The sequence below is a fragment of the Artemia sp. Qi Xiang Cuo genome, chromosome 15 (assembly GCF_049724085.1).
Source record: "Artemia sp. Qi Xiang Cuo chromosome 15, ASM4972408v1, whole genome shotgun sequence".
Lineage (NCBI taxonomy): Eukaryota > Metazoa > Arthropoda > Branchiopoda > Anostraca > Artemiidae > Artemia > Artemia sp. Qi Xiang Cuo.
This window is the reverse complement of record NC_142808.1, coordinates 45,135,461-45,146,479: the sequence shown is the minus strand read 5'-3', so window position 1 is coordinate 45,146,479 and position 11,019 is coordinate 45,135,461.

Below are 11,019 nucleotides of genomic sequence, written 5' to 3'. Positions count from 1 at the left end.
TATATATATATATATATATATATATATATATATATATATATATATATATATATATATATATATATATATATATATATATATATATATATATATATATATATATATATATATATATATATATATATATATATATATATATATATATATATATATATATATATATATATATATATATATATATATATATATATATGTATATATATATATATATATATATATATATATATATATATATATATATATATATATATATATATATATATATATATATATATATATATATATATATATATATATATATATATATATATATTATTTTACATTTGTACTTACTTTTAATTTATCTCAGCAGGCTCCTTTTTCCTCAATTAAGATTTTCAAACTGAGGAGATTCACCTAATCATCTTGGATGGTTGGTTTTGTTTTCATGCTAATGGACTCCCAATCATCACTAATACAAGTGTCATTATAGCTTCATTTTTGGTTGGTAAGATTTGATACAAAGAAAGCTGATTTTGTCGACCTTTAGACGCCGGAAGTGAAGTGTATGTTTATGAAAATAGGCGACTGCTTGTCTGTCTCTGAGACAGACAAGCAAAATTGTAAATTGTAAAACAGACAAGCAAAAATTGTAAATTGACATATATTTACGATAATTTTTTTCCCTGAATTCATGGAAAATAAAGAAAAGTTTTGTTTACTATAAATCAAGACATTTTACTAGATTTTACCAGATTTCGGGAAATTTACTAGATCCTCTAAATTTACTAGATTTTTTTTTACTAGATATAGTAAAATCCTACAGACGGTGGCAACCCTAGTTCTCTTAGGTGATAATGATAGTAAATGATATTTCTGATCAGTTTTTTGCATAGATTAATTAAAAAAAACTTTTTCCATAAATAAGTTTTTCAAAGCAAAGAACTCCATTAAACCAAAAATGAGCATAAAATCAAATAATCTACCAAGCGTGAAACTAACACAAATCAGCATCGATAAATTAATGAAACCCAAAATGAACAGAAAATACAATAAATAACCGAGTCAAACTCAAAACGAAAAGAAATTAACAAGAGTAGGGCTCAAAACCCCTATGCCTTCCCAAGGCCAGAATACAATTTGCACTTTACTGAAAAAAAAATACAAATGGAATGTGCATTGTCAGTTTAATATGCATATACTGATATTTGTTAATGAAAATGTTAATATTATTTGATTTTATTAAAGTTATTAAAGTAAAAACATTTACATTGTTTTTCAATAAAGTGCAAATTATGTTCTGGCCTTGGGTAGACATAAGGGTTTTGAACCCTACTCATGTTAATTTCTGTTTGTTTTGAGTTTGACTCGGTTATTTATTGTAATTTCTGTTCGTTTTGGGTTTCATTTATTTATCGATGCTGATTTGTGGTGGTTTGACGCTTGGTAGATTATTTGATTTTATTTTTGCTCATTTTTGGTTTAATGGACTTCTTGATTTTTCTTTGAAAAACTTATTTTTTGGAATTTTTTTTTTTAATTAATCTAAGTACAAGAGATTTGTTCCTCCTTATTTGATTCCGTGGTCTCCCATTTCCTTTCCTGTGCTCCTTAAGACAAAGTCTATCAAAATGATTCATATAAAGGGGGATAGAACATAACCCTGCTTAACTCCTGATTTACTACGAAACCAGCTGCTAACCTTATTTCTTACCTTAACCGTAGCAATGTCATTCTTGTACATAGCAATAATAACTTTAATGTTTTTGTCTTGTATACCATACAAGGATAAGACCTTCGCTAAAACTCTCGTATCAACGGAATTGAACACTTGCTCATAATCTATAAAACTGAGGACAAAAGGTGTTCAACAACTCAGACACTTCTCAATTATTAACCTAAGAGTGAAAATTTGATCGACACATCCTCTTCCTTTTCAAAAATCGTACTGTTCTTCTCTTAAAAGTGCGTCTACAGCATCTCTCCGTCTAAAAAGTATCATCATACTAAGTAATTTTCTACCTACAGAGACCAGACCAATGCCTCGATAATTACCACACTCACTCTTATCACCTTTCTTTTACAGTTGTTTAATTAAGGTTTTCCTAAAATCGCTAGGTACTTTCTCTTCTCCAAAAATCATATTCATAATCGTGAGTAACTTATTTCTAACCTCGGAGCCACCATATTTAAGAAACTAATTTGCCCTACTATCAGCACCTGGGGCCTTATTATCTTTTAATCCTTTTAGTACTGTCGCTAATTCATCCTCACAATATGTTCATTATATTTCAAATTTGCAAAACATTCGCTTCATCTACCCCCGTGGACCCAAAATTCAATGCTAATTTGCGATTATAAAATAGCCGACCCCGCAATAGTTCTATCAAAGCGTATTTCGAAACACAATCGCAAAATCAATTTCCATCCATGGTATTCCCTTCTTGGACAGTGATATCTAAAGTTGTATGTGTGTGAAAGTTGTTCAGTTTTCTTATAGATGTTCTTTATTAATTGTTCTGACAGTTGTGACTCTTTTTTTCTTTCTCTTATTCTTTTTTTTTCGTTTTTTTTTCAATGTGCATTGCCATGCGACATTGTGCACTAGCCAATTCTTTTTTATATGCTTTTCCAAAATGTAATAATCAATTCACTCTCAAACGCCCCCCCCTCCTGATGGTATCATATATAGCCTTGGGAATATAAAACTATTAAAAGAAAACAATGAAATTCTTTGGGATAACATTCAGGGTTATTATGTTTTCGTCCATTATTATCCATTTTTTTGGATGATTCCAAAAATTATTTTTGTAAATTATTAACTCAAAATCATATGGAGATCAATTAGAGACTCAGACGATTACCGGTTTAATATAGGAGTTATGACATATTTCTACTTTAAGTAATAGAAAAATACATTTTTAGGACTATATTTGGGACTGCATTATATTAGGTAAATTAATTATTATATTAATCATACAAAAATCACATAGACCAGAAGAGTGTAGTGTTTTATAATTTTTATATTGATTGCTTATTATATCATATTTATATCATATATTTGTTTTTTATTTTTATATAATATTGTATTTTATTTTTTATTGATTTTTATTTAATTTCTATTTATTAAATTTAATTATTTGTTTCAAATTTTGTTTATTAAGAATTTGCCTGCTAAGCTCCTCTGAATCGATCTTGGGAAATTGTCACTTTCATTGACTAATTCTATGAATCTTAATAAATAGAATTATTTAATTAAATAGAGTATATTTTGTTAAATGGAATAAGAATAGTTCTCGACTTTAGAATCCTAATTGCGTTTCACACTGTAATTTCGAAACCGGCTGGCTGAGCACAGTCGGCCAGAAGGTAGCCAAGGAGAGGGTAGGGGTCATCTTTGCTCCTCCTCAAACCCAATATCTTTTGGAAGGGACTGCTCGGGACCCCTTCTCTGAAATTCGAAATTTTTTTTGAGTTTCTAGATATTTCTTTTTCAGGTTATATGGTATTTATTTATTTGTTCCCCCAAATGATGGATTTGCTCATATTATCCCTCTCTTCCCCCCTTCCCCTCCTAAGAACCAAAATTTTGTGTATATGCGGGATTTTGGGCTCAGTGGTGAATCTATTCTGTAACTACTCGGGTATAGGGATCATTTTGACAATTTCATTTAGGAAATTGGGCAGGATTTTTATTTATTAAAAATTAATTTGTTTTTATTTCTAGGAGGACAGCTGGCTGATGGGCATAAAGGAAAGCACTGCAAAAAAAGAACTATTCCCTGGGAACTATACCCGACGAATATAAAATTAAACATATGCCTTAATTCGCCCATCATTTTTCAAATATATATAAACGTGCCAACACTGCTGAGTAATCCCTGGCCTATTTTAAGTAAATTTTGGTGCAAAATAATTTTGATGAATCCATACCGTTATCTGTGTGTCCATACCCCCTTTAATTATATTAGTTATTTCCAGATAGAGTGTCATCTAAGATCTGAAAGTTGTGCGGCATCACCCTGTGGTTATGTAGTGGAGTGCCCCTAATACCCTCTTCAACGAGTTCTTCTCTTATAGTCATCTATTTTAGTCCTGGTTATTTAAGAAGCTTTAACGTTAGTTTATTTTTTCTGTCCCAAACTTACTTTTAATTAGCATAAAGGTGATGTAATGTTGTTTTTGGCACATAGCAAACAGTAATTCCCCAAATGTTGTTGCTGAATTATTTATATATTAAAACGGGGTTAGTATGAAGAATATCCCTTACTCCTAACAATTGAGATACTTATCCCTGACAAGTTAGTAATATCTCTTCATTTTTCGAAAATTCTTAAGATGAAAAAAAATTTGTAAATATTCAATGGTAATAATATATCTACTTATTATAATTTTTATGGTTAATGTTTAATCTAGTTTTCCTATATATATATTTTGATATACGTTCCCACAAATCCCAATTTCAGGGCTGAAATTTTAAGGTCTCGGGAAAAAATTCCATCAGCCCTGATGAGATCGAGAGGAAAAATAAAACGGAAAACTTTAAAATTAAAAATGTGGCAGTTATAATAGACTTTATTTAGAGATAAGAAAAGAAGATATCTGAAGAGAAAGGCTTTATTATAACTTATTGATCTCCTTCCCCGCCCACACACACATTTTATTTGTACAAGTAAATGTTAAAACTGACAAACAATTAATCTTGACGAAAGAATAATATTTTGTGAATTTTTCTTTCGAAAACCGTTAAATTTGGGGGAAAAAAGATATTAAATAGTAATTAAGTTAAATTATTAAGTTAATTATTATTAGTAATTAAGTAAAATGTATATTTAGTATGCTTTTAACAAATAATGTTTAATATACTTTTCTTATATACATGTTTCAATGTACTTTTTCCATGATCCCGGTCTCAGGGCTGATAATTCAAGATCTTAGAAAAAATCCCAGGATGTGGAAGAAATCCCAGGCCCTGGTCGAAAGAAATGTGAAAGTAAAATGGAAAAGTAAAAAACAAAATGAGGCACTTAAAATAGACAATATTGTCTACTATAATCATAATATATCTCTAACTGGTAAGCAGGGAAGGAAAAGTACACAGAGAAGCGACCCGTGTGCTTGTGCGTGTTGTATTACCATTATTTTTGTGCGTATATTACCATTATAATATATTATTTATTATAGAGTCAATATTAATTATAATTGTTTAATATTACAATTTTGTTTGTACTGAGCGACCCGGCTCAATAGTAACCGAAACTTTAAAAAACGGAATTTTGATACCAATAGATACATCAGAAGAATCAAATTTTTATGCTGATTTCAAATATATAAGTTTCATCTATAAGTTTTAGTCTTACCCATTAAAAGTTATGCGCCTAAGAAAATTTGACTTCTTTTCGAAAAAAAGGGAGAAACACCCCCTAAACGCCATAGAACTTTAATGAAAATCACAACATCGGATCCAGCGTATCACAAAACCCTACTGTAGAAGATTCAAGATCCTATCTGCAAAAACGTGGAATTTTGTATTTTGTGTCAGAAGAAAGATCACGGATGCTTGTTTATTTGTTTGTTTTTTGTTGTTTTTTTTTATTTCCCCAGGGGTGATCGTATCGATCAAGTAATCCTAGAATATCATAAGAGGACTCATCTGAACGGAAACTATAAGTTCTAATGCCCTTTTTAGGTGACCAAAAAATTGGAGGGCAACTTGGCCCCCTCCCACGCTTGTTTTTTCCCGAAGTCAAGCAATCAAAATTTAGAGAGAGCCATTTTGTTCAGGATAGTTGAAAATTTAATAAATATGTCTTTTAGGATGATTTAATCCCCAAAAGTTCCCGGGGGAAGGGCTGCAAATCATGAACTTTGCCCATTGTTTACAAATAGTATTGGTTATTGGGAAGTATACAGACATTTTCAGGAAAGATTTTTTTCTGGTGGGGGGGGGGGCTGGAGGAGGGGGTTAATCTTGAGAATCTTTCCGTGGAGGATGTTTCCTTGGGGTAAGGGACATTTCTATGAAGGGGGTGCTGGATTTCCCAGCATTATTTAAAAAACGATCAGAAATTAAACTTAAAAAAAAGCTGTTTTTAACTGAAAGTAAGAATCAACATTAAAACTTAAAACGAACAGAAATTATTACGTATATGAGGGGGTTCGCCCCCAATTCAATACCTCGCTCTTTACGCTACAGTTTTTTTTAGTGCTTTCAAAAGAGCTATCTATTCTAACTAAACGGCCTTTGTGATTCAGGGGTTTGTGATTTAAACAAAATTTTAACTTTTAGCGTAAAGAGCGTGGTATTGACTAAGAGAGAACCCCCTCATATACGTAATAACATTTACGTAATAAAAAAACAATAAAAAAAACAAGCAATACGGCTCAATAGTAATCAAAACTTTTAAAAACAGAATTTTTATGTCAATAAATGTATCAAAAGCATGGGTTTATAATGCTGATTCTAAACATATAAATTTTATTAAGTTTAGTATTACTCATTAAAGGCTACGAGCCTGAGAAAATTTACCTGATTTTTGAAAGAGGGGGGAAAAATCACCTACAAGTGAAAGAATTCTAATGAAAAACACACCGTCAGATTCAGCGTATCAGAAAACTCTGTTACATAGCTTTCAAGCTCATATCTGCAAAAATCTGCAACTTTGTATTTTTTGCCAGAAGAAAAATATACGAATATAGAAGTTCGTTACGTAAGTTATTTTGTAAACTACGTCAGAACCAAATTTAGAGACAGCCATTTAGAAAAAGAAAAGTAAAATTTCTATGCAAATTTTGTTTACATATTCAATGACGGTGAGCCTAAATAAAAACTGCATTAACTAAAAAAGGATCAGAAATTAAATAAAAAAAACAAGTATTTTAAACTGAAAGTAAGGAGCGACATTAAAACTTAAAATGAACAGAAATTGTTCCGTATATGAAAGGGGCTGTCCCCTCCTCAACGCCTCGATCTTTACGCTAAAGTTTGACTTTCCCATAACTTTATTTTTTAAATAATAAAAAACTTAAGCGTAAAGAGCGTGGCGTTGAGGAGGGGACAGCCCCTTTCATATACGAAATAATTTCTGTTCGTTTTAAGTTTTAATATCACTCCTTACTTTCAGTAGGAGGGGTCAGGAGGCGCGATCAGTACAAGATCATTGACCTCCAATGAGGTAGAATACTGCGAGTACAAGATGACAGCCAATCAGAGGCCTACAATCTATGTACGAACAAGATCATGTGCGTCTTTCTAGGTCAATCACAGGTTGGAATACTGAGAAAACAAGGCGACAACAGAGCAGACTTCTGGAAAATTAATTAGCATGAATTTACGTAATTTCTCTTACATCACAGTTCCGCCTTGAGATTTTGTTTATATTGTTCGGGCTTCGAGGTTAAAGTAACAGTTTGATTTAAAGCTTTATGGAGCGAACATCATATACAATGGATTTAGAACTTATTGAAATAGAAATTTATAACGTGAGTTCTGTTTATAAATAATTGATTGAGATATTTGCTTGATAAATTTTTTACCAAATCATATTAATGACTAATGTGCTTATACAACTCGTTGTCCATTTTTTCTATACTATTTCCAAATATTATCATTTTTGGTTGTCAGAAATGAATTTTAGCCCCCCCCCCCCCCAATATATTTAAATTCAGGGTGCATATTTACACATTAGAGGGGGGTAGGGTTGCATGAAGTCTATATTAAGTGTAAATTGGCTAGCATTTTTTCTACTAGGCTAGCTTTTGGTATAAATTTTAGGCCTACATGATGTGTATATGCTAACGATCTTTTTTCTATCTAATTTTTAAGCCTATATGCTGGAAGTGCGTTATCAAGTCTATATATCTTAATACCCCATGTATCTTGAGCTTATAACATTTCGAAAGTTATGCTATGGGTTTGTAGCCTACGTAACTATCTAAATTTGACAATTTACCCCCTCTCCCATCTCATAATTCCCAGTTTTTTCATTAGACCTGGTTTTTAGAAGCATAATTTTTAAGATATTTACAGGATTCCATGATGTATTATGGTTTTTTTTTATGTCTTTCTGTTATATAGGCATTTCCGAAGGAAACAAGATACTTGTGCATTATATGACACACGAAAGAAGTCAAGTTCGTTTAATATGAAGTAAAATAGGATGAAACTATAATAGTTAAGAATGTGTCCCTTGCAAATTTATGATGTGACCTAAAATTCACCTTAATTCTTTCATAGTTCTGGGGAGTTTGAGGTTTTCAACACATTTTATTTTATCCGGGTCTGGGGATATCTCTCCTTGTGTCACTAATACCCCTAAAATTTAATTTTAGGTTGAAATAAATTTACTTTCTCAGGTCGGCATTTTAAATTGCCTTGTCTGAACTTCTCGAAAACCTTAGCTAATTTTGCTAAGTTTTGTTCAGCATTTTGTCCCCACATATGACATCATCAACAAAATGAATTATATTCTTTAATCCTCTTAAAAGGTGTAATAGGGGTCTACATAGCGCGCTTGAATATGTTTTAAGTCCAAATGGTACTCTTAAGTATTCATATGAACCACATTCATATGCTGAAAATGCAGTTTTATGGACTTCTTTTTTGGCTATTTTTACTTGGTGGTAGCTCTGGGTAAGGTCCAAGAAAGTAAAAATTTTTTTTTACTTGAAATTTAGTAAAGAATTTAATCTTTTGTTGGTAAAGGAAATTTATCACTATCTACTTTTTTATTAAGGGCTCTATAATCTACTACAAGTCTAAGATCTCCATTCTTTTTTCGTACAAAGATCACTGGTGCACTATACGGACTTATGCTTGGACGTATAATTTCAGTTTTTTCTAATTCATGAATTGTGGTCTTTAACCATTCTTTGTGCATATATGGCACACGATATGGCTGTTTTGCTACGAGATTACCAGTCATTAAAATTTAATGGTCGTTAAATGGTACCAGTCCAATATCACCTTAAGATACGGAAAACACATCTTTAAAATTCCATAATAATTCACATAATTTTTTCTTAAGCTCCTTGTTCGTAATATGATCCATATTAAATTTGTTAAAAAATTGCGAGTTAATTGGAGGGTACCTGTTATTTGAGGTTTTAATGCCGTTAGCTAGGTTTCTTTTAGAATTTTCCCATGTATTTAAATCATTCTCTAATAAAACTTGAATTTGAACTAAACACGTCCCCTTTTTTATTGTAATTGTATCATTTTCGTGGTTATTAGTTACCAAAATAAAACCTTCTCCTTTGTCATAAGATATAAACTGTTCCTCGCATTGCAGATTTTCGGGAATTTCAGATAGGGTTACAAGTCATACTTCGGATTTGCTTACCAATGGTTCCATCATTTGTGATATTTGAATCTTTTGTACCGTTTTGGGGCGGACTTTTATTTCCCTCGTCACGAACCCATAACATAGCTTTTCATTTTTATTATTTATTTGATTCGTATTGACGTTCTGCTGTGCCATTGTTACTTCTTGTGGCGTCTAGTCGGTTTTTGCGATTTTTTTCCATAATTCTGATATTTTCTTAATTTCGTTTGACCTGAACTGTCACATACTTCCTATTTTTATTTTCGTTGAATCAATACCTTTATTTTTTAAATTTACTTGATCTCTGTAATGTCTTTAAGAATAATTGAAAAAATTTCAAATTATGCCTTGTATTTTTTGCGAGACAAGAGGCTCCAACGATTGTGACATTACACAGTCAGATATTGTGTTTGCTGTTACGTTATCTTTGTAACCTTCGTTACAATTTCTTAAGGTAGAAATTTCTCCTCCATTTTAGCCGGGTAGAGAAGAGTCTTTTTTGCTACGTTTAATAGTACTCTAGTGAAACATAGGAAGTTTGCACGTATAATTGCCTCGAACAGGAAGCTATCGTATATTGTCAAATTTGTCGGAAAGATCCTGTTATTCATTTTTACATTTAGGCAAATTGAAATTCTTGCTTCCAATTTTTGCCTTATCCCACCAGTTAAATTAGGATTAATAGGACTCCTCTGTCGCCTAATATGGAGAAGTAACATATTAGATACGTTTCTGCTTATGAAACTCGTTGGACCAGAGTCAAGCAAAGTTTTAAAGTAAATGTTTTCTGACCACAAATCACCAAATATGGGTAACTTGTTGTTAATAGCTCTAAAAGACGGCACTAGTATGTTCTTTGACCTAGTAAATAATTTCGGCACCTTCGGAGTTCGCGTTCTTTTTCTGAGGGGCTGGTAATGTTTCCCTGGGCATTTATTTTATGTGCTGATGCCTGTAATAACTATTCAGACGTATAAGTTTCCTCAGGCTTATGTAATTAACATACATCTGTCTGTATTCACCATGCATTATTAGGGTAATGCGGATATCCTGTTTCAGTGCTGCTTGCTGGCGCCGACTGCCAATGCCATCGAATTACCAAATTTTCATTTTTCATTTGTAAATTTTCATAATTTCTGTATAGCATCCTCGCATTATATTTGCTTTGGCGAGCATTTGAATTTTCAGATCGATAAGTTATTTGTCTATTGGGAGTAGGGTTATACAAATTTGGTTGATACGGGTTGTAAAGTACTGATTGGTAAAAGCCTCCCTGGTTGTAGCCTAGTGCACCACCGGCGCTAAAATTTGTTCTTTCAAACAAATGGTGGCCATAATTTTGCCTACTGCCGACAGCAATTCCTGGTATGCGGTTGGGGACATAACGGCACTCTCTCGCGATGTGCCCAGGTCGATTGCAATTATAGCATCTTATTATTGTGTGGTTATTTTCATAATTGGATTGTTGGACAGGCTGAAAATATACTTTTTTCAGTCTAGTGGGTTCTTGCGTTTTATTTCTTTATGGCACTAGGGACTTATCCCTTGAAAACGAATTGGGGGAAGTCTGATGACTTTTGACATTCTTGGTCTTAGTCCAGTTATTTAGACTATTAGTTTGATTTTACTGCGAATTGCCACCATCGTCTAGACTTCGATTAATCACTCTAACTCATGAAGTGCGAGATCCAACGTCTGAATATTTTTGGATATTACC